Source organism: Protopterus annectens, chromosome 14.part0, assembly GCF_019279795.1.
Source record: "Protopterus annectens isolate FY-2018-M chromosome 14.part0, PAN1.0, whole genome shotgun sequence".
In the NCBI taxonomy this organism is placed as follows: Eukaryota; Metazoa; Chordata; order Ceratodontiformes; family Protopteridae; genus Protopterus; species Protopterus annectens.
In genome coordinates this window covers 1,085,036,328-1,085,060,964 of record NC_056748.1, presented here as the reverse complement: position 1 = coordinate 1,085,060,964, position 24,637 = coordinate 1,085,036,328, and positions in this window count along the sequence as shown.

The following is a 24,637-nucleotide window of genomic DNA, read 5'->3' as shown; positions in this document are numbered from 1 at the left end:
GCTCAGCTACACTGCGCCGGCTATTCCATGCACCGCCGGCGCAGGCCTTACGCCGGCCTTGCGCCAAGCTTCATGAATCCCGGGGTCTGTTTTTCTCTGACCTCTGTGGACTACCCCAAAGTGCATCTACCTGTCTTTATTTACCTATCTAGCTGCCTATATTTTATCTATCTATCTATCTATCTATCTATCTATCTATCTATCTATCTATCTATTTATGCATAGGTTGCCTGACACTAAATTGATCCTAATCTACCTCCAGGCACAATACTGAGTGAGCAATGCCATAGTAAGTACAAATGTTTGGTATTCGTGCTGAATATATATGTGCAAGTGTTTGTGGGTTGGAGTTAGATTATGGGTTAGCGAAGAGGATAGAAGTGTTATGTTTAGAAACTCGTATCCATGAAGTAAGTGGGGGTGTGTGTATGTGTGGGTGTGTCTTGTTTAGTGGTAGTATTAGGTAAAGGGTGTTTAGTACTGAAATGCACAGAGTTGTGGTTAGGGAAGGGGGCAGATCTAGCACGTATGAGTATGATAGTGTTGGTGGTGTAAAGCATTTTAGTGTTCTGTGGTCATTATTTCAGTTTAGGTAAAAATCACTGGACCACTGTCAGAGACACACAGACACACACAGACACACACGCACACACGCACACACGCACACACGCACACACACACACACACACACACACACACACACACACACACACACATATACACACAGACAGAGACGCACGCACACACACACACACACACACACACACACACACACACACACACACACACACACACACACACACACACACACACAGTTACTCTCTGCATATTCGGACTGTACTACTGTGATAAAAAAGATCTGAAAAGGAATATTACATTTAGCCTGTTAACAGATAAAGTTACAATTAGTTATGTGCTTATGCATCTCAAGGGCAATATTGCTTGTGTGAGACTGCCATCTGACAATGTATTCTGACAGCCTTTACCTTACTTGTGTACAAAGTTGAATGGTGTTGTCAGATAGCACAAAAATGTGTCTGAAAAATGTCAATGTGCTACTCGGAGAAGATAAGCTGTTAGTGCACACTGGTTCTCAAGAATGACACAGTAGAGTCCTATGATTCAACAGCTGTGATTCTGATTCTGTTAAACTAGATGTAAGCCCCCCCCATTTTGTACGGCTGCAGAATAAATAATCTGATGTGTCTCCTTTTGGATCTGTCTGTGACAGTGAAACAAGTAATCTGTATTGACATTCTGAAGTCAGGGACAAGCTCTATGTCAACAGAAATGTCACGGCTCATGACTGCTAATTGTAATTCTAATATTCTCAAAAATGAATCAAATGCTCTAAGGCTTAACTTATGAAATGAATTTTACTACAGTGGTACACATTCAGTGATTACAGTTACTTTTAATGGATATTATGGATTTTTATCCTGATATCTGTATCTGTTACCGAAACAACCCAGCTTACACAGGTCATCTGTATTTTCCATTAATGACTTCAGACCTGCCCAGCTGACACAAATTGGTAACTGAAAATTGTTAAGATCATTCTGTTATGAAAATCTGACCATTTCTTCAGAACTGATGTTATGGCAATATTCTGTGCTGAAGTGCTGAGATAATTTTATTAGACAAGCATCCTCAGAGCATTGGGAAAAATCAATGTGGGCAGCACATACATTTGTACTTTGCTTTTTACCTAAATATGTAAAAGTTCCTACATGTGTCTTGCGTATTTATCATTTAAATAATTCACTACAGAGGCTGCATGAAACATTTTACGTGTTTAAAGAGCTGTACTGCAAAAAGCAATTAACTGTTAAATGAGATGCAAATTGATCGATAAATAATGCATTAAAAGTACTATTTCTGCATTCAGCCTTGCTTATAAACACTGGAAAAAGGGGCCACAGGCAGCAACAAAGTTCTGCAAATGGAATTTTTATTCCAAAATGAAACTGTAATGCCCCACATGGAGAGCCCATTGCGACACCTGTCTTTTGCAAATAGTACCTCCCTTCAAACATGAAATAATTATTACTTAAAATCAAATCCAAAAATTCTTGTACAAGTTCAGTTTCCCTTCTTGTGCTACCCTGTTCCATCATGAAAGCAGGTATAACAGTGTAAAGATCTTTTACATCAAAACTTGACCCAGGTTGATTAATTAATTGTGCCACTATGTCATATTTGTTATGTATTATTTATTCATGAGAATTTCAGTCCCTGGGATTCATGAAGCTTGCGCCAGGTGCAGGCGTAGCGTCGGCGATCTAACACCAAATATGGCCGCCGAGTGATTCAGGTATGAGCTGTTTCCATGTGCACTACCTGCGTACGCTACGCCCGCACAGCTCCTGGCACCTGTATGCTAATCACCCCATGCGCAGCAGTGTAGCATGCAAATGAAGGTATATAGCGATTCAGGAAGTGGTGCAGGTGTAGTGTAAGCATGCAGAAATGTAAACTGAAAAAAATGGTTTACATTTTTCAAACATAAAATCAAAGCCATGACAGCGGACCAAACTCACATATTATACTGTTAATATATGCCACTGGCTAAATATATAGCCATTGGCATAAAACAACATGCACAAAATATGAGAAAGAACATTTAATATTATGCCCACACTAACGTGAAGTTAAAGCGCAGGGCATCGGTGTGCAAAGGGGATCGCAAGGAATATACAAAAATATAGAATAAAACTGCAATGAAACACATATCATGATTTCCCCATAATAGTCAATGGCAGGCATGCTACACCATACTCATGGCGCAAGGGTTGCTAAGGGGCAGTGACAGTGTTATGCGCAGTAGCTAGGAATTAGTAGGCAGTGCCATGCAAATGAGAGGAGTAATAGTGAATCGCAGATTACCCGCTGGTGTAAGGATGCACAAAACAGCGTAGCGTTATAACACTGAGGTGAGCCCTTGAGATAAAAATGACATCAAGAAAGGGGTGTGTCGCCATTGCTGTAAGCACATTGGAGCATTGCTAACCCGGTTTGCCTGCTGCTAAGCAAAGCTGCAGAATAGGGGTGTGTTAAAGTAGCCATAGCTTTGCTTAGCTGAGAGCACACAAGGTAATTGAATATGCATGTGAACGTGGATGAAAATGCACTGTAAACCCGGTAAATGGCTGTGCGCAGTGCACACCAGAGCGGAAACAGGAAGGATAAGAGAAAAAGATAATGAAATGCTGCAGCATGGAAATAGGAGTACAAATGAGTAATTAACACTTAGGAACCCACAGTAGGCCATTGACAACAGCTAACAAGGCTGCTAGCAGCTACCTGCAGAACAGGAAAGGGGAGGTGCCGTACTGCAAAGAAAACAGAACTGTCACAGCAGAACAAAGCAAAATTGCAGTAGATCAGCTACGTAACACATTTCACAGCACATTCCTGGGTAGGGAAAGTACAAAACAAGAAAACCAGCAGCTGGATGCATGCCTGTCAATGGGAGGGCATTCGGGTTGAAAAGTGAAATAAAGGGCAACAGATAAATCATGGCAGGCAAGCATAATTCAACACCAAAGGCCCCACAATTGCAGTACTCACTGTAAAACCCATAATTAAGATACCCTGCAGCTGGAATTGCACATACACACCCAATGACATCAGCAGCATCCATAGCGCAATAGTATAACGTGTGAAAGCACCTCACACACACTTGTGTATTCCCAAGCACTCTGCACCATCAGTGTAAATAGATGGGGAACATTTAAAATGTACATGTTAGGGGCTGCCATAGCTTTGATTCATCAGCATGTGTTGGAGACTGAAGGTGGTGTGGAGGATGATGCTGACAACCAGGCACCGGAGGAGGAAAACAGTGTTCAGACCAAGGGTAACCTACCAGGGGCTAAATGATCTGGAGATAGTAGAGCGTTACAGGGTGGACAGGGACACCATACAGCAACTTGTTGAGCTGTGCCGGCCACGCCTCAGAGCGAGAAATAACAGAGGGGAACCCATTCCAGTGGACACAAAGGTATGTGTAAACTTGAGAATACTAGCCACAGGTACCTTCCAAAGGCCAACTGGGGATATCCTGGGGGTCTCACAGGCATCAGCATCCAGGGTACTCCACCAGTTCCTGGATGCCATGTTACCACATGCCAATGAGCACATATACTTCCCCCGAATGCAGGAGGAGTTGGCTAGCAATATGCGTCTCTTCCACCATATGGCAGAATACCCGGAGGTACTGGGTGCAATAGACTGCACGCACATACACATCAAGTCACCACCCAGCGCTACATAAACTGCAAGGGATACCCCTCCATCAACTGCCAGGTCATGTGCAATGCCCAGGGTATTATCTTGGATGTGTGTGCTGGCAGCCCTGGAAGCTATCATGACTCCCACATCTGGCATGCCTCACAGCTGTATCAGGTATTTGCCAGGGGGGGACATTCCATATGGCCTCCTGGTGGGGGATGCTGGCTATGCACTGGAACCGTGGATGATGACCCCCATCAGAAATGCACACACACCCATGCAAGAACGCCATAATGAGGCACATGCGCAAACCAGAATCATCATAGAGCATGTGTTTGGGATGCTGAAATCACGGTTTAATTGCTTGGACATATCTGGTGGAGCCTTGCAGTACTCTCCAGGCACGTGTGCCCACATCTTCATAGTATGTGCCATGCTACACAATATGATCCTGCAGAAACAGCTGCAGCAGGGACAGAATGGTGAAGGCCCTTACAGCCCACCACCATTGCCAAGGGCCCCACAGGCACAGAGGTGCTCAGACCATAAACACCCTGAGCCAACCCCAGTAGGCAGATGAAGGTGTGCCCAGTATGCCCATGCCTTGGCAAAAATGGAACATATAGCACACACACACTGACAGTGTAGGCACCTACGGACTGACACCCTTCTCCACCTGCACACACAGTAAACATGGATGGCACACACACAAGACCACTTGTAAATTGTCATGTATAGGTGGTCTACTGTGTGCATCCTACAGAGGTAGCCCTCAACTATTGCACACACAACTGCTATTGCCACAAGGTAAGTCAACACCTGAACAGTAAATTAAGCTATCAGCATGTGCTGATACTGTATGTATAGGTTCATAGGTACATAGGTAGGCACTTGGCTAACTGCCCGAGGCCATTCATATGCCTAGCCAAAATGTGTCAGCTGTTGCCACCCTATTGATTAACTAACTGTCCCTCTGTGGAGCAGAGCCAATTGCGGGATCCCTGGGGTGTACCCACTATTCCCCATCCACTCTGCAAGGTGTCCCTGGAGTGTTAGTGAGGGGCTCCATATAATGTAATCGGGATGTAGTTCCAAAGCATGGTGAGTACCTGTGACAGGAATCTGTCACTCCAGCATCTTCCAGTTATGGTTATGGCAAGGTTTAGCTCATTACAGTATGTGGTTCACTGTGACATGGATTCCCATAGGTGGAGCATATCCATTAAGCCTTACTTGGACATGGCTTTGTTGGGCAGCAAAGATTGTCTCTGAGTAAATGAGATGCCACTGAGTAATGCAAGAGTTCATGCAGTCTGGCAGCATAGGACACATGTCTGACGCCAGTAATGCTCTTGGCGAGGTATGTTCCTGGACCCCCCAGCTGTCGGATGTGTCTTCTAAGTTACATCCTGAATGGGTTATCATACTTGATGATGAGATTGATGAGTGATAAGTAAAGGGGCACAATAACCTCAGTATGTCTAGATGCGAACCCTTAAGTAATCAGATGGCCTACACAGATGGATGGCCTAATTACTTTGGATATATGATTGTCAAAGGAGAGATCACTATCTAATGTAGTCCCCACATACCCATTACCTTGTCTGTATTAAAGTGGCTGCCACTCATTTGTTAATATGTGGGTGTTTATTTTTCCCAGCATGGAATGACCATGCAGTTTGTGGCCTTTAGCTGGAGGCCATGACTGTGACACCCTGTGTTGGCCTATGTGAGGCCCCTTGAAGGATGTCTGTGAGAGCTGGACTGTCAGTTATGGCTCCCAGTTTGCAGTAATTGCCAAACATGGTCTGATGTAGTCCACCTGTGTTTGCCTGTACCTCTGAGAAGTATATGGCAAACAGTAGGGGTCCTAGGACTGAGTCCTGTGGGACACCAGTTGTGACTGGTTAAGAGTTGGACCTGGAGGCTGTTAGGCTTACCATGTGGGTTCTGTGTGTAAGCCTGTCGGCAACCCAACCTGTGATGTATGGGTGTATGTACTGGCTGGTGAGTTTATAAACAATACCTGAGTGGGGAATGGTGTTATAATCCTTAGCGAGGTCCAGGTAGTATGTGTGAACTAGCACATCCCACACCTAAAGTCTAGGTGACTATAAGACATCAAACAGGTTCAGTAGAAATGATCTGCACTCAATCAAGCAGACCTGGGTTGGGTCGAGTGTCTGGAGATTCCCAATGTCTCTGTTAATGAGTTCCATGATGATGCGCTTCATAGTCTTGCAGACCAGGCTAGTCAGGCTTATAGGGCAATAGTTCCCAGGGTCTGTTGTGGTGCCACCTTTGTGGAGTGGGATCACTGTTGTTGTGTGCCACTCTGTGGGTATGTAGCCTGTAGAGAGTCTGTGTTTGAACAGTGTGTTTAGGTGAGGGCTTAGTTAATTTGGAGCTCATGTAAGACACAGCCTGGGACACTGTCCGGTCCCATTGAGGCTGTATTTGTGGCTTTGGATAGGGCTGTTTTATCCTGTGTGTTGGTGATTGCCGGGGCCATACATTCTTCTGGTATGGTTAAGGGCTTTTTAGGGGTTGAGAGGGGGTGTGAAGTTTGCACTGACCCTGTCTGCCAAAATGCTGGCAATATCAGTCGGTTCAGTGTATTTTGTGCCAGTCTGCACCACCTCTGAGCAGATTTGAGAGTTCCCACTTATGTTCTTGACATAGCTAAAGAACGCTTTGTGGTTGTCTGTAGGGTCCTTGGGAAATTGTCTTTTGAAGCTAGCCTTGGATGATTTCATGAGGGATCATAGTTTCTTGCTGATACTGATCAGGGAGGTCTGTCCTTCTAGGGATTTTGCTCTTATCTGTGCTAGTTACCTCCTACTATTGTAGAGCCTGTTTATGGCAGGGGTCCACCAGACCAGTTTTCTGTTCTTGGAGGAGTGAGTCTAGGTTAGACTTGGAATAGCATGATCCATGCATTCCTGCAGATGATCATAGAGTGCCTTTGTATAGGTTTCAGTATCTTGGGCAACATTGTCCATTGGTGTGGGGGCTGTGAACCGTTCCACCTCGGGCATAAGCAACGTGAAGTCTGCTTTGGAAAAGATTTTCACGGTAGTTTCCTTGTTTGGGGTTGTGGGCAGAATGTGAATATCCAGAGTGATTAGTCTATGGTGTAATCTAACCAGCAAGGGGTTGACGTCGGGTGTGGAATACTGGTCGCCCATGTTGGTGATGACCAAGTCCAATATGTTGTTCCATCTGGTGGGTGTGTAGACCAGTTGTTCCAGGGCGTTTGAGTCGAGAAATTCTAGGAAGCGCTGGGCAAAGGAGTTAGTACTCAAGTATTTCTCCCAGTTAATGTTTAGGTAGTTGAAATCACCCAGTATTAGGGTGTTTGGTAGGACCTGCATATTTCTCAGTGTCCCTGGAAATGCGGAATATGCGTCCTGGGTCATGGTGGGTGATCTGTAGCAAGCTACAATTTGGATTGCAGTGTTGCCCATTGTCAGTTGCACTTGGATGATCTCTGATGCATCGTGCTGTGCCACTAACCTGGAGGTGTGAGTATCCTTGATGAATATGGATACACCCCCACCTTTTGTGTTCTGATCCAAGTTCTGTGGCCGAAAGGTGTGGTATGAGTTATAGCCTGCTGGTGCTGGGGTGTTCTCTGCAGCCTTAAACCGGGTGTCTGTTACTGCACAGGTATTGATGTTATCCATACTGAGGAGTGCCTCGAGTGTGTGCAATGTGAGGTTTAAACTTCTGGTGTTGAGTAGCAATACTCTCAGCTTCTGGTTACTTGTGCCATGTACGGTGGTGGGTTTGTCTTATGAGCCTTGCCTAAAAGTCCACCTTGCCTAATATCCACCTCTCTACTATTGTTTGCAATCAATGACAGCTGTGCATGTGTACATGTTCTTCAAATGTGTACTGACCCTTGTTACAGGGCTGTGCCAAATGGCTATGTGCACACCTACATAAAGTGGATATTGACAGTAGAGACACACTGGTTGAATGTGTAAATTTGTGTAGCCTAACCTCTCATTGCCAGACTAACAGCTGCTTGTAAATATGTTGACAGTACTGATAATGAAACAGGGTGCATATCATCTTTAACTCCAGTGTGACATCTGCAGTAAGATGTAGGAAACTGCTGCCCATGTGTAATAGCAGCTTCATAGGTGATGGCGTACACTATCTGATTATATCCTGATCATGTCGATAGTGGCAGTAGAGTCTATTGATATTTGACTGTGTGGGGAGTGGGTGTCTGTGCCCAACAGAGCTCATGGTTCTGCTGGGTATGTGAGTTTATACCCAGACAAGGATACAGTCCTGTTCACACTTGCATCATCTGTAATCAACTATCAGGATGTGATGTGACCCTCAGAGGGGGATTGCTACTAAATGTAGCTACCATGTTCCTGTAATAGCTAGTGTTGCCATGTCCATAACTCAGATATTTACATGTGAGCATCACTGTCTAAAACATCTTCATAAGCAGTAAGTATACTAAATACAGTACGTGGCACTTGTAGTACTGAATGCTCATACAGGCATGTCCACTACTCAGCTACTGGTGTTTAATAATGTCAGCTTTGTGTATGTGGCCATCCTGGGGGAATGCAATCTCTATGCCATGTACACTGCCAAACCCACCTAACACCACACCCCACACATTTTCTGGGATGCAGCTACAGGGGTGATCTTGGAGGCAGTCCATACTACACCCATGACTGGACTAGACAGTCAAGAGGTGTAGGTTAACACATGCATCTCATCACCACAACCAACACATACCCTTACCAGAACACAGTAAGGACACACACACATTCGACCAGATATCACACACATCCACAGAGGCTTCTAAGTATCTGGCTAAGCAAGAGGCCTCCCAAGTTGGAATAGACAGACAACAGAATACAAAGACTGTATGACATAGTTCACATAATTGTGTCACACCTCAGAACACGTGGCTGGAAACATGGCCAACAGTACTCATTTATGAATGCAAACGCTAGCACTATGTTACACACCAAGCTATATGAGGGCAAACATACTGTCAACTGTCTGTCTGCCATGTTTAGCCACATACCCATACACTCCGACCACCTTTAGAACTATACACATGTCTCTGGCATATGCTATGTTGTTGTGCAGGACCTGTGATGCAGTAGCCTGGACTGCATGGAAACACATGTAGGAACTGTCAGGTCTTGTAGCCCATGCGGGTATGTCCCAAGGCCTGGGTAGCATTCTGCCAGTGGCCAGAACGATGCAGCAGTACAAGGACAAGGATTGTATTCTACAATCGTGAAATTTACTGGTGTAATTCAAAGAGTATCCAGCATCTCTCTGCCTGGGATAACATGGTTGATAGACCATGATGCTTTGCCAGACAGAACCTGCATCTGTCACCCCTGAGAATCTGGATACTGGCAATGGCCCATGGTTCCCCTATAGTGCCCTCATCATGCCAGGTTCAAGTGAAAGTCCACTGGTGCAACAGGGACAGCCAAGAAATAAACTGTGGGTCTTGCTACTCAATGATACAAATCAGGTACTCAATATGGACTCACTTACGGCAATCTGAAACATGGAGAACATATCTGTGCAGTGATTGAGATATGGTTCAATGTTTTGAAGAGCACCCCTGCATGACCATGCTATAACACATACCTCACCTCTTGGCCAACATCCTTTACTGGAACACATGGGCCACAGGTATGTCCAACTTCCTGAAGGATATGTACACCTCCACACAAGTTGCACTTGCACAACGTAAGATGCATTATTCTGAGCAACTACCTTTGTGCCAAAGTGTAATCCAAATTGCACCTTGTGACAGATCATCCACCATGCCTCTGAAATCCCAACTGTCATTGTGCTGTAATGGGGAATACAAGTTGTGAGACAGGACACAGTAATCATGGCCACTCAGCTATCCCATTATGAACCGGGAAGACTCATCATGTACCAACACATGTGCTCAATGCATGTTGGATGTCATCAACACCAATGACCTGGATCACCATAGTCACACCAACAGGGCTAATAGTATGCCACACAGGGTCAGTCTTCAAAGCCAATGTTATGCTCCTTAAGAGCGAAGTGGTGACTGTAATGGCAACCATGCAGATGTACAATGCATGTGCAAATGCTGGGTCCTACACAAATGCACTTTAGGCACTCATATATGTGCAGTGATCATGCTATTGAAACAGAAACAGGATTCAAACAAACACAACCATGAAGGCAAACCGGTGGTACCCTGCCTTAAACTGTACCACAGAAGGTAGTAACTGTTGCAAGGGTCAACACACATGAGTGGAAGTTGATCCATGGTCAGCCTCAGTAAGATGCAGATACACCACATAATGCCATGCAAAGCTACTGTAAAACTACTCATCCACATATTATGAGGCCAAACACAGAGGATTCCATAGCTGTGTCATGAAACATAATGGCAACAACAAGCCCTGCTGTGCTTCACAGCACTATGGCATGAGAGGTACTGCACCTACGGTAATAGCACCTGTTCAGCCAGATAGGGTCTTGGATAATATAAACACACTGCACCCCCCCAACAGGTACACATTCATATAGCCATGTACACTACAGAGCCCCTGTAATAACAACTATGCAAGTACAAGCTGCACTTTCTAATGCCCTACATACAGGCAGCATGGGACCTGTCCACATTCCAGGTTATATCCTACACAAATGTCAAAACAATCTGCTCCCCACATACACATCTCGTACAATCTTAGCTTCATGTCAGGCTGTGTACACACTCAATGGTGCACAGCAACAGTCATCTGTTAATGCTGTCAATATCTGAAGGACCCTGGTATGTGTACAGCTGACCTGGTTACAAACAGTGGTATTATTGCATTGCATAACACATAATGTAACTGTGTCAGTACATGGGTACTCTGCACAGTTGTTGTAGGGCTAGGTACAGCCCACCGGTCAAAGATTACTTAGTGTTGTTCCATTACATGTCATACCACATGTATGGATTTGTGTTGGTGGTCTGAGGACATGGTGGTGTCTTAGGATTACATCCTAGAATGCAGCTTTTGATACTGTGACCTGCACCTGGCTCATTTTTGATGATATATGTTGGAGTACTGGACTGTACATGTGAGTAGCTGTTATGAATGTGGGGACACCACCACCTGGAGTGGTCCGTACTAGTGTTATGGCTCACATGTCTGGTTCTGAGTTATATGGTGGTAGTGCTATTGTGCACAACAGAGCCATCAGCCATATGTTTCTCACTGCACAGATGTCAGTATTCCCCATTGTAGGTTCAACAATGAGCAGCTGTGATTACGACAGCAATACATCTAGCACTGGTTAGCATAAGCATACAATGCAATTGTCTTTTAGGTGTCAGCGTGTTATCCTGTATTTAGGTCATTTGCCTTGGAATGGCACTATATGGGCAAATGCAAATGAGGTATTATCAACACTCCCTTGAATCATGGATGCATGTGATCTGTGACAAAGGCTTGTCTTCTGTCAGTCATGTCATCCCAGACTGACAGACACTGGACAACCTCGTAATTACAGCAGGACATTGGCTCATTGTGTTGGTCAAGCAGTTGCCATTCCTAGCATGAAATCACTGCGAGTGGTAGTATTGTGCTTGGTATAGACTGATACATCTAAGGTGTCGGACAGCAGCAGGTGTTGTGTAGATGACCAGTGTCAGATACATGTAATGCAGTGTTCCTGTTAACAATGACAACTACTAATACCGGAGACCATTACAACATGTTCTGTACATCTAACTGTATGAGCTTGGCCACTGTGGCCTTCTGTGTTTAGAATCAGAGTGCATCCTAAACAGCCCTGTGCTACTAAGTGTATGAGCATGCCCAGTATAACCTTGTGTATTTGCACTCATAGTGCATTCCAAACAGCCCTGTGCTACTAAGTGTGTGAGCATGCCCACTGACACCTTGTGTAAGTTATGTGCTTCTATGTGTATGAGCATGGCGATTGTAACCCTGTATAGTGATAGTCGTCCATTCCACAGAAGGGCATACTCCTGTTCAGGATAGACTCCTACGTTAAACACACAGGTTTATAGCTATGTACATCATAACTGTCAGCATCCCTGTTGATGTCCGCAATCCTAGAAGGTCATGATGACTGCCTTGGAATGTGTAATCTCTGTGGCGCAACTCGTAACTGTGTAGTACTGTAATAGTGATCTGTAGATAGGCAGGTGTTCTGATCCCATCACTTGTATGTGCGTGTGTGTGTGTGTGTGTGTGTGTGTGTGTGTGTGTGTGTGTGTGTGTGTGTGTGTGTGTGTGAGTCTGTCTGCCGGTGGACAGAACAATGCTTTTTAGAGTACTCACACTCCAAACATTTCCTATACTCAACTTTGGCAAGGCTGATGATGTCACCCACCTAGGAATACTCCTCTGGGATTGCTGTGACCCAGTAATCTTGATAGCATGTTCTGTAACTCCGCAATGCTGTAGTGTGATAAAGTAGTTAGGTCGGTGTTCTAATCCCAGACATGCAAAGTGTGTGTATGTGTGTGTCTGTCTGCGGTGGACAGCACAATGCTTTTTAGAGTACCCACACTCCGTACAATTCCTATACTCAACTCTGGCAAGCTGATGATGTCACCCACCTAGGAATACTCCTCTGGGATTGCTGTGACCCAGTAATCTTGATAGAGCATTCTCTAACTGCGTAATGCTGTAGTGTGATAAAGCAGTTAGGTTGGTGTTCTAATCCCAGACATGCCGTGTGTGTGTCCGTCTGCCGGTGGACAGAACAATGCTTTTTAGAATACTCACACTCCGTACAATTCCTATACTCAACTTTGGCAAGGCTGATGATGTCACCCACCTGGGAATACTCTTCTGGGATTGCTGTGACCCAGTAATCTCGATAGCGTGTTCTGTAACTGCATAATGCTGTAGTGTGATAAAATAGTCAGGTAGGTGTTCTATTCCAAGGCATAGCAGGTGTGTGTGTGTTCGTCAGTCATATCCTATGTGTTGGTGGCTGTGAGTGGCTAGCCACTGGATGTGTTGAGGAGTGTGTTTTGTTGTTTCCCTATATAGTGGCTATAAATGTCACAATCAGCCAAGAGACTAGGTTGGCAAGACATACCCATACATTTGGCAATAGGCCTGGTGAGTAAAGTCGGCAACCCTAATATTACCCTGAATACAGTCTGAACCTGTGTGTCGCACAGAAACACACTTGCCTTGAGATTAACACCAGTACATAATACAGGCGTTGCTGGTGGTTTCCTTTTCATTCTTGTCTAATGCTTTGGTGTCATGAGGTTTGTTCTTGAGATATATAATCTATATCTATGCATGTGTGTGTATGTATATATATATATATATATATATATATATATATATATATATATATATATATATATATATATATATAGACATTAACACACATACATCTACATGATGGAATACATGTCCTATACTGTTGAATGCTTGTGCTGGATGATATGTACGTGATAACATCCAATGTATGAATATCTGCCATGGCTTAGTGGTAAAGCACATCATCTGTGGTGTGCAGGGTCCTGGTTTTGAGCCTTGCAGAAGCCAGTTGTTTTGTTGCTGGGCAGAGCAAGGGCTGTTGAATACGGTGTGAGTAAGGTAATTTTAAGCAGTTGTGTGCGGGTTTGCGCGACGGTAAACAGTGGTTAGTTTTGGGGAGGCTCAGTTTGGGTCATGTAACTATGCATTAGCAGGCAATCCTATGCAAATGAGGTAAAGGATAGTGAATCTCAGTTATCCCCAGGGTGTGAGGCAGGTCCCAAGAGTGTATGTGTATAGATAGCCGGGTGCAGGACTCGGATATAGGTGACATCATGGGGGGTGTGTCAGGCATACTGTATGTGAATTGGAGCCCTGTGGCTCGGGATTGCTCCTAGCTTAGCACGGCTAAGCTAGGGGTGTGTCTATACCTGCCTAGTGCAATTGGGAGGGACAACAGCAGTAGGAGAATAATCAAGGTGAACTAGCTGAGCTGACAGGTGATATGTATTAGAATCATCTAATTACAGAGGCAGCAGACCAGACCAGCCCAGAACACTACTATAAACTAAACAAACACCTTCCACTCTGGGTTTTCCACACTCCGTGTATACATGCGGGGAAATTTTAAAAAACAAATCTACGAAATGAGAAGGGCTGCAGCAGGCAACATAGACCAACATGTGCAAGAGGCTGAGGGTGGTGAAGATGTGAATGCTGCTGAACAACCCTCAGTGAGGAGACAGAGAAGAGTGTACAGACTCAGGGTAACCTACCAGGGGCTATATGAGCTGGAGATAGTGGAGAGATAGGGTGGACAGAGACCTCCTACAGCAGATTGTTGAGCTGTGCTGGCCACACCTGATACATCAAACAGGCCGAGGGGAACCCATCCCAGTGGATACCAAGGTATGTGTAGGCCTAGGTGTACTAGCCACAGGTACCTCCCAAAGCACAACTGGGGATATCATGGGGATCTCACAGGCATCAGCATCCAGAGTATTCCACCAATTCCTGGATGCCATGTCAGCACATGCCAGTGAGCACGTATATTTCCTCAACACACATGAGGTGTTGACCAGCAATATGCGTCTCTTCCATCAAATAAAAGACTATCCTGGGGTAGTGGGTGCTATAGCCTGCATGCACTTATGCATCAAACCACCACCCGGTGAGCAAGGTAGGGCCTACATTAACCGCAGAGCCATCCTCTCCATCAACTGCCAGGTCGTATGTGATGCCCAGGGCATTATAATGAATGCATGTGCTGGCTGCCCTGGAAGCTATGATGATTCAGAAATTTGGCATCTGACACAGCTGTACCACAGCTTTGCCAATATGGACATCCCCTATGGTCACCTAGTGGGGGGATGCTGGGTACCCACTGGAGCTGTGGCTGATGACACCCATCAGAAATGCACACACAACTGAAGAACAACACCATAATGAGGCACACGCACAGGCCAGACATATAATAGAGCATGTATTTGGGATGCTCAGGTCATGGTTCTGGTGTCTGGACACATCTGGTGGAGCCTTGCAGTATTCACCAGCTACATGCACCCAAATTGTTATGGTATGTGCTATGCCACACAATATGATCCTGTGGAAACAGCTGCAGCAGGAACAGCATGGGACAGGGCCACACAGCCCCCCACCAGTGCCAAGGCCTGTACAGGCACAGAGAGACTCGGAGGAGGAACAACCTGAACCTGACCCAGTAGGTGGAAGGAGGCGTGCCCAGTATGACCTGGCCTTGGCAAAGAGGAAACGCATAGCATATGCACTGACACAGTAGGGACCCAGGGAATGTCACCCCCTCTGACTCAAACAGACAGTAAAAGGGATGCCAAACATGACATTACCTGTGCTCAGCCCTGTATAGGGAGTGTACTATGTGCATCCAACATAGGCAGCCCTCCAGCACCATCCTCAAGTCTGGCACACCCTCAAGGTAAGTCAATCAACCTACCAATTGCCAAATGTAGTAGAATGTGTTGGTACCTGTAAGTATGGTATGGATGTAAGCATGCAAGGGAATTGGGTGGCCAAATGTTAAGGCAGCGGACAGTAGACACCCATAGTGGCACCATGACATCTGTAACACATACTGGAGTCACCATAGCAGCCAGTACTACACAGGGTGACAAAACCCACTGCAGATAATGGGCTGAGCGTCATGTGTGTCCATAAGACCCACACAAGTCTCAACCAGTTGGACAGGTGTAGACCGACAAAAACAAATACTGAACTATGGCCTCTGAATGTGCCCTATGGATAACCCTTCCCATAGACCCACACAGACAGACTACAGCAGGCTAGGCAGTTGGATGTAGGTCATGAAGGCTAGGAAGTCAGAAACTAATATGTTGGTAATTAAAGCTACGATCTGTAGTACACTGGTATGCCTCTAGCCAGCACAATAGGTAAGACTACACACTGAAATGGAGTGCCTGACATACAAGTACAGTACTAGCAAATGTGTACAAGTGTCAGGTGTGCCCCCCATCCAATATACACTTATAGCAACAGTCAGGTGTGCCCCCCCGCTCCTGTGTAGGAATGTAGATACAGTCAGGTGTCCCTCCCGCTATGCAGAAATGTAGCAACAGTCAATGCCACATGTCCGATGGATACCCTGCAGACACAGCATGCTACCTGTCGGTGTACAACACAAAGGTCAGCACCACAGTACAAACTACCTGGACATGTAACACATGCGATACAGATGGCCATACCGGGCATGCTCACACACTTGAAGGTATGAAGGCAATGTCAGTCGTCAACATACTGAATGGTCATACTGGGCATGCTCACACACTTAAACACATGAAGGCCATGTCTGCAAACACCAGTGGTCCGGACATATCTGGCGGTCGCAGTTCTTAGTGCGACACATGTCAGTATGCACCACTCCTGCCTTGCACACACAGTGGATAGGAATACAGGCATATATGTAAGGACAACACACTATATTACATCAAATGTAGATGGACATAGATGTGTGGAAGAGGGTGACCGGGACAAGGAGCAATCCAGGCCTGTCCCATCTAGCACACAGCCAAAGGGCCCCAAACACATGAGGTGCAGATGTCATTCACTGCAGATACTAGCCACCTGTATCTGTCAGCATGTCAGACTATGTGGTGCACATGCCAGCTGTGCAACATGACTGTACAGGGAAGTAGTCATCTAGTAGCTGTATACACGAACCTGTGACATATGGCCCCGTGTGCGCCCGCATGTGGCATGGCAACCCCTACATGACTGGGTTATGGCCCATGCACATACTGCCCTCCCCCTAGCAGTATTATGACAAGCCTGCTGAGGTCATCCATTGTGAAATACACCTTTGGGAGAGCTGAAGCTCATTAATCTCCATGGTGCATCCCATAACTGCATACTGCTGTAGTGTTATACTAGTTAGGTAGTAGTTCTAACCCCATACTTGCCAATTGTGTGTGTGAATGTGTGCGTGTCTGTCTGTCTGTCTCAGACTGTGTAGAGAGAAATGATTTATATGCTGCCCACAGTCCATACAAATCATATATTCACCTTTGGCAATGCTGCTGATGTCACTCACCTAGAAATACACCTCATGGAATGTTGTAGACCACTAGTCCCTGTTGTGCATTCTGTAACTGCGTATTGCTGTAGTGTGATAGAGTAGTTATGCCAGTGTTGTAATCCCAGACTTGCCAAATGTGTGTGTGTGTGTGTGTGTGTGTGTGTGTGTGTGTGTGTGTGTGTGTGTGTGTGTGTGTGTGAGGACAGACTAATGCTTTTAGAGTACTCACACTCCGTACAATTCATATACTCACCTTTGACAATCCTGCTGATGTCACAAACCTAGAAATACACCTCTAGGACTACTGTAACCTGGTATTCTCTGTAGCACGTGCCTTAAATGCATATTGCTGCAGTGTGATACACTAGGTAGGTAGGGATTCGAATCCAGGACATGGCAGGTGTGTGTGTTTGACTGTCAGAGCCTGTGTGGGGGTGGCTGTGAGTGTCTAACCACTGGACATGTTGGGGAGTGGATTTTGTAGTTTTTCTATATGGTGTCCGTCTTATGACACAATGCCCACCTCACGAGGCATACAGATGTCAGTCAGCCACAGGACTGTGTTGGCAAGCCATACCCCTACATCTGGCAAAAGGCCTGGTGAACAAAATATGCAACCCTAACCAAAATTAGACCTGAATGGTAATTAAAACGTCCTTAACGCTTTTTATTTAAAATATCAGCAGAGCATTTTAACAGTACACTGTGGCTTCTTCAGAGGCATAAATCCAACATAAAAACCTCCATTTAAATCAGGTTATCAGAGTGACATCTTCCTGTTTCCTGAAAACCAGCAGCAATTTATTATAACACTTGTAAAAAATTTTTAAAATTTTACAATACAAATCAATACTTGACAGAACGTAACCACAGTCAATATGTGTCAGCTTTATAAAACTACTTGACATTAACCTATAATTTACAATGTATATATTCCAGGTACATCAAAATACAATGAGAACATTGTAATAAAACATCTCCTCGAAGATACATTAATATGCAGGGCTGCACAAATTACTACTACCTATTACTTATTCCTCAAATAAAAGTATGTTCAATACTATAACTACAAATTAATGCGATACACTAGAATAAATACACCCTAAAAGTGCGAAGCTCATTGATAGAATAAAAGAAATATACATATATATGTGTATTCAAACCGCCTCACGTATACATGTATATCAGCCAACCACAATTAATGGCTTAAAGGTATATACCTAAGAACTTTCAATTTTGAACAGCGTTGCCAGTTGTTCCAGTTCAAGGGTTAGCGACGGAATTTATTGTATTATGAGCGGTCAATTAGATTGATGGCCAGTTGTTGATGTCGTTCTTCTATTTTAATCGCATATCCATAGTTATTGCGTCCGTTTTTCCGATGTAGAATTGGCACACAATTACACGGCATTGCCATGTGTAATTGTTGCCAAGGGTTCTACATCGGAAAACGGACAGACGGTCCGGACCAATGTATGAACATTTGTATGATTAAGAATAAGAAGGACGACAATGCACTGGCAAAACATATAGCTTTGAATCCGGTCATAGTTTCCAATTCATGGCCATTGACCATGTACCAATAAAGGTTAGGGGTGGCCCTTTTTCGTTAATCCTCGAAAATCGGGAACTGGAATGGCAGTTACGTTTGGACGCATTTAGACACCCTGGGTTGAACAATAACTGCAACATAGCCCCTGTTCTAAAATTGAAAAGTTATCTTAGATAGTATATACCCCCCTTGGCCATTAATTTAATGGTTGGCTGTTATTCCTTTGTAGATAGGCGTGAACTAGTTCCCCTTTACATTATTATACATGGGTGTTAGGGGCAGTTTGACAATTGAGATACACACATATATATGTATATTTCTTTTTATTCTATCAATGAGCTTCCCTATATTTCACTTTTAGGGTGTATTTATTCTAGTGTATTCGCATTAATTTGTAGTTATAGTATTGAACATACTTTTTTATTTGAGGGAATATGTAATAGGTAGTAGTAATTTGTGCTGTAGCCCTGCATATTAATGTACATCTTCTAGGAGATGTTTTTATTACAATGTTCTCGGTTGTATTTTGATGTACCTGGAATATATACATTGTAAATTATAGGTTAATGTCAAGTAGTTTTTATAAGCTGGGACATATTGACTGTGGTTACGTTCTGTCAAGTATTGATTTGTGTGGTTGTATTTAAAATTTTTAAAAATTTTTTTACAAGTGTTATAGTAAATTGCTGCTGGTTTTCAGGAAACAGGAAGATGTCACTTCCTGATGTAACCTGATTTAAATGGAGTGTTTTATGTTGGATTTGTATTGCCTCTGAAGAAGCCACAGTGTACTGTGGCGAAAACGCTCTGCTGATATTTTAAATAAAAAGCGTTAAGGACTGTTTCGTGTGGTTACTGCCGACAAGGTTCCTCATTTTGGTGTGGTTTGGTTTCGCTTTTTTTCTTGTTTGTAAAATATGCAACCCTACTAGTACCCAGTATATGTCCTGAACCCATGTGTCATACACAAACACACTTGCCTAGGATATCCTGCTATGTTGCTAGTACCATGCACATTGAAGACAGATAGTAGGCATGGTGTGATTGCAGTGGGCTGCAGAGGACATGGCACCCTGTACAGTGGTACAATAGGCACATAACTGCGGACAATGTGCCTTCACTATGTTCCCCACTGGATGCCTACAACATATTTGGTGCCATCAAATGTGATCCACAGAGGCCATACAATGTCGTACACATGGGCACTGTACGATGACACTGACAACAGAGAATACCTGTATCATGATATCAATGCAGGTGCAGGTTCAACCTGCTGACTATAAGCAGGTTTTGCCACACCGGGCCAGTATTGGCATATCGGAGGATAACAGTCTGTGTACACAACATGTGCCTGCCAAACTCCAGCTTTACTCCACAGCATATCGCCTACTCCGAGGTGATCTCTGCCTAACATATAAAGCTATGTCAAACCCAGAGCTGTTGGATATGCTACACCTAAAGAAATCCCAATTCCTCTGAGCTACGTGCTCTAGGGACCTAAACCTTGTCACCACAATAAACAGGACATGCTGGAGGGATAGATTCCTGTCCCAGAGACTTCCTATACTCTGGAACAAGCTACCCATCTATGTCAGGCAAAGTTCTTCATTAGCACTCTTGAAGAAAAATCTTGATGAGTGGATGGGAAATAGGAAATACACCCCAGGGATCACTTTTGTGTCTCTGCTGGACAGTGGCACAGGAAAATAACATTATTGGGTGGCGTAAGCTATGGTACCTTGCTGGCTAGGCTTACATAAGCCCTTGGGCCGATAGCCTAGTACCTACCTATGAACCTATGAACCTGTACATGTCACTGTACAGTATTGTGGGAAATGCACATCCCAGGCAATGTCCATGTCAAGGACTATCAAACACAGACATGGCATGCATTGAAAAGCTATGGCCATACACAATGGTAACCAGGATGTCAGGGCAGTTCATGCAGTGCCCATCTGTGTGGGACATTGCAGACACTACACTCCTATACCACACTGCACACCTTTGTTGGGTGGCACAATGCCAAGGATTACCCCTCACCCAGCCTTGTACAGCCATCTTGCACAGCCAACCACTACACACCCATGAAGCAATGCATACATGCATGTCAGTACTGACACCTTGTGTCTGCATGTGGGTTATGTTGCTTCCAACCACAGTCATTCCCAGTAAAACCCCCATTGGCATGCCAACAGATGTCAAACACGTTCACATGCCCTAGCCCATAGAACCTCCAGATGTCCCCTGTGGTGCATGTAGTACCTGTGCATTACTGCAGTGTGGCAAACTAAGTAGTTAGGGAGTGTATTTGTGGCCCTGGCAAAGAGTGTCAATGCGAGTCCATTAGAGAGTATGGTTGTGACAATGGCATCCGATCACGTAGGCAGCCATGTGTGCTACACCTAATGTATATCTACTATATCTCTGGTGCACGTCTACATATATATATATATGCGTATATGTATGTCTGCAACCATATATATATATATATATATATATATATATATATATATATATATATATATGTATATATATATATATATATATATATATATATATATATATATATATGTGTGTGTGTGTGTGTGTGTGTGTGTGTGTGTGTGTGTGTGTGTGTGTGTGTGTGTGTGTCTGTAAACCAATACATAGCCCACGCAAATGCACTTACACATGCGTAATGGTGATTATATATGCTTCACCTGCATACTAGTGCCTTATTCATTATGACACTGACACTTCACTCCAATTTTCTTGTAATCGATATTTAGCAGGTTATACAGCAGACAGATGTCACAATATGTTCATGTACGGATTACCGATGGTAATTGGAATGTGATACAGTGGGATTCGGTACGAGAATGTCTGTTTGTTAGGGGGTTGCTGTAATGAATGCACTATTGCTGTGCTGCTCCATATGCATATATACCCATATACCCATGGCTCCTGGTTCCCCAAACACACACCCCAATGCCTCCCTAACACTGCTGTCATCCATTCTCCTGTCAGATTCGAGGTGTATTGACACCACTACACACTGGCTACTCCCTACTCCTATAGATCCTTCCCATCGGTTTACTCACTCCATGTATCCTCAGAACTCCCATACGTTTAGTCCACAAACACTGGTGACGTGAACGACCAAAGGAATACTATTCGCAATTATTGGGTTGCCCCACATGGAACATGCATGTGTTTATGGCAAAATTAGACTCTATACTTCATTACATCTTTCTCCCTTTAACATGACACTACAATTAATTAATATTTATGACTATGTGGTAACGCACATGTTACACATGGGAGCCTAATTATGTATGTGTTTAGCCAGCGTATTTCTTTTACAAATAGACTGGTTTAGTACTTGGCGTTGCTGTAGCGGGCAGAGCACAGGAATGATTCCATGTGTGGGGAAGCCCCCACATTTGATTATCGTCAGCACAGTACTGACTTTAGACACTGTACACACCTCTGTGTTTTAGCAGTTTAGTCTCATCCCTCTTCTGCACAGCCTATTATTCCATCTACTGTCGATGTTTGTATGTGCACATTCCTGTTATTTATGTCTACAAATGGAATGCATGTGTTACAGAGAATGTACTTCTACATATCATAGGTTCATAGGTTTACAGGTTAGTACTAAGCTAACTGCCCTTGCGAGCCATTTTTAAGCCTAGCCAGTTATCCCTTGTGAGACTCAAACCCTGCACCTTGTGTTTGTAAGGCAAACACCTTAACCATTAGGCCACCCTCCCAAATATTGATGTCTGCATGTGTGTATGCATATATACCTATTATGAACTCGCTGACTTCCACGGGGCGGTCCAATTAGAACAGGGCCATCCAACCCTGGCATGCCTGGATCCATAATTTCATACTCATAGTTCCTCCACCTCACCCGTGTTCAACTTACATGCGTAACTTCCATTATCCACTTATTATCACAGCCATGACACACCTCCAAACATTGCCCTCTCCAGAGCATTAGGGGCCCTACACATATGTTGTCCTGCCTCGTGCATTCTCAGGCTCTCCCACCATTTAGTCTTTGAACATACCTGCTCTTGCTTGTGTAATGGTCGGACGCCCAAATGCTCTATATAATTTTTGGGTAGTCCCAGCAGGGACTACCCTCTGTCTGTGTGTAAAGTAGACTTAGCAATTCAGTGATGTTGCTCCCACTGGTAATATCCTGCCTGTGGTGTGAGTATCAGTGCTTTGCTCACTCCTGGCCAGCGTGATATGACATATGCTGACAGCACTATATAATACTATAGTTGCTGTTGATTCCCTGCTCATCCCTTGTCTATGCTTTATTGTTACGATGTTCAGTCTTCATATATGTATATATGTGTGTGTGTGTATATATATATATATATATATATATATATATATATATATGTATGTGTGTGTGTATATGTAGCTATGCGTATATAAGTATGTACATTTATAGATGTATGACTACATATCTGGAGTTGTACATGGCCATGTATATGAACACCCGCATCCAGGACGGACGTGTGCCGTTTGTATACAGGGGTTGTGTGCATCATTATGACGTGGAACCTGGACAGGGTATACAATTTGTGGATGTGTACTATTTAGATGATGGCTATGGGGAAGCTTCTAGGGAACATGTGAAAGGTATATATTCCCGATAATGCACATGGGAAGATGTGCATAACTGTCAGGAGTTTAATCCTGGGTCGTAGGTTATGCAGGACTGGCTGGAGGCTGAGCAGGGTTGTGGACAACTACTGCTAATGCAACTTGTGTCCGGATGTCTGCGGGGCTGCACATCGTGTTGTGCCACCAAGTCTAATCTTTAGAGCAGACACTTATCCCATGAGGGATGTCCAAAAATTGTGGACGCCAATGACTCCCATTCTTTTGGCTATATGAAAATGAGGGAGGGTTATACATGCATGGGATACCTAGTTTGCAAGCCTGAGACTGCCTACTAGATGTGGGTAGGGGGCACTATGTGCAGATATGGCTGGCCCAAGCTAGCAGCCCGAGTATGGGTGGTTTTGGTAGATGTTCAGCAAGGGAGTGGTGGTGTGCTGTGGAGGGGATGATGGGTATTCAATTATGTATCCAGGTGTGTAGGGGTTGGATGGCTCAGTTCAGGCCAGACCATTATGTGGGTGTGAGCCAGTACTGTTTCTGTACATGTGTATCGCACATTTTAATGTTCATATGTTTGTGGGATTGTGTTCTGCAGTATGGCCTGTCAGGGTGTATTGGGGTTGTGAATGTATGTTCTTTGGTTTCCTTTTTGATTCACCCACTGCTCCCTCGTACACCTCCAGTTTACCTATTGTACATCTGACCCAGTCTCCCCTTGGCGAATTATTACATTACCCATCACCATCCATCCCTTCTCTGTTTGCTGGCCCATGGGACAGACAGCAGTACACATTGTGTACTCTACATATCTCTGGTACCAATATGGTTGTGAGGACAACCCTAGCATATTTGGTCTTCCACATGCTGTACTTCACACACATAGATACACGTAAATACTTATCTTTCATGACATGGTAGGTTGACCCGGGTAATACCCAATCATTTTTGGGCCGTCCAGACAAGGATGACTTGGACCGCGAATGGGCAGATATTAGGCGAATGCTCTAATCATTGGGCTAGGCTTAGCAAAGGGCAGCAGCGCGCAAACACACTGTATTTCACGTCCACTTGGTATAAAAATCAACACAACAATGAAATATGGACACAGGGTTTTAAATGTAATAGCTCTAGGGTCGGGGGCTCAACATTCAA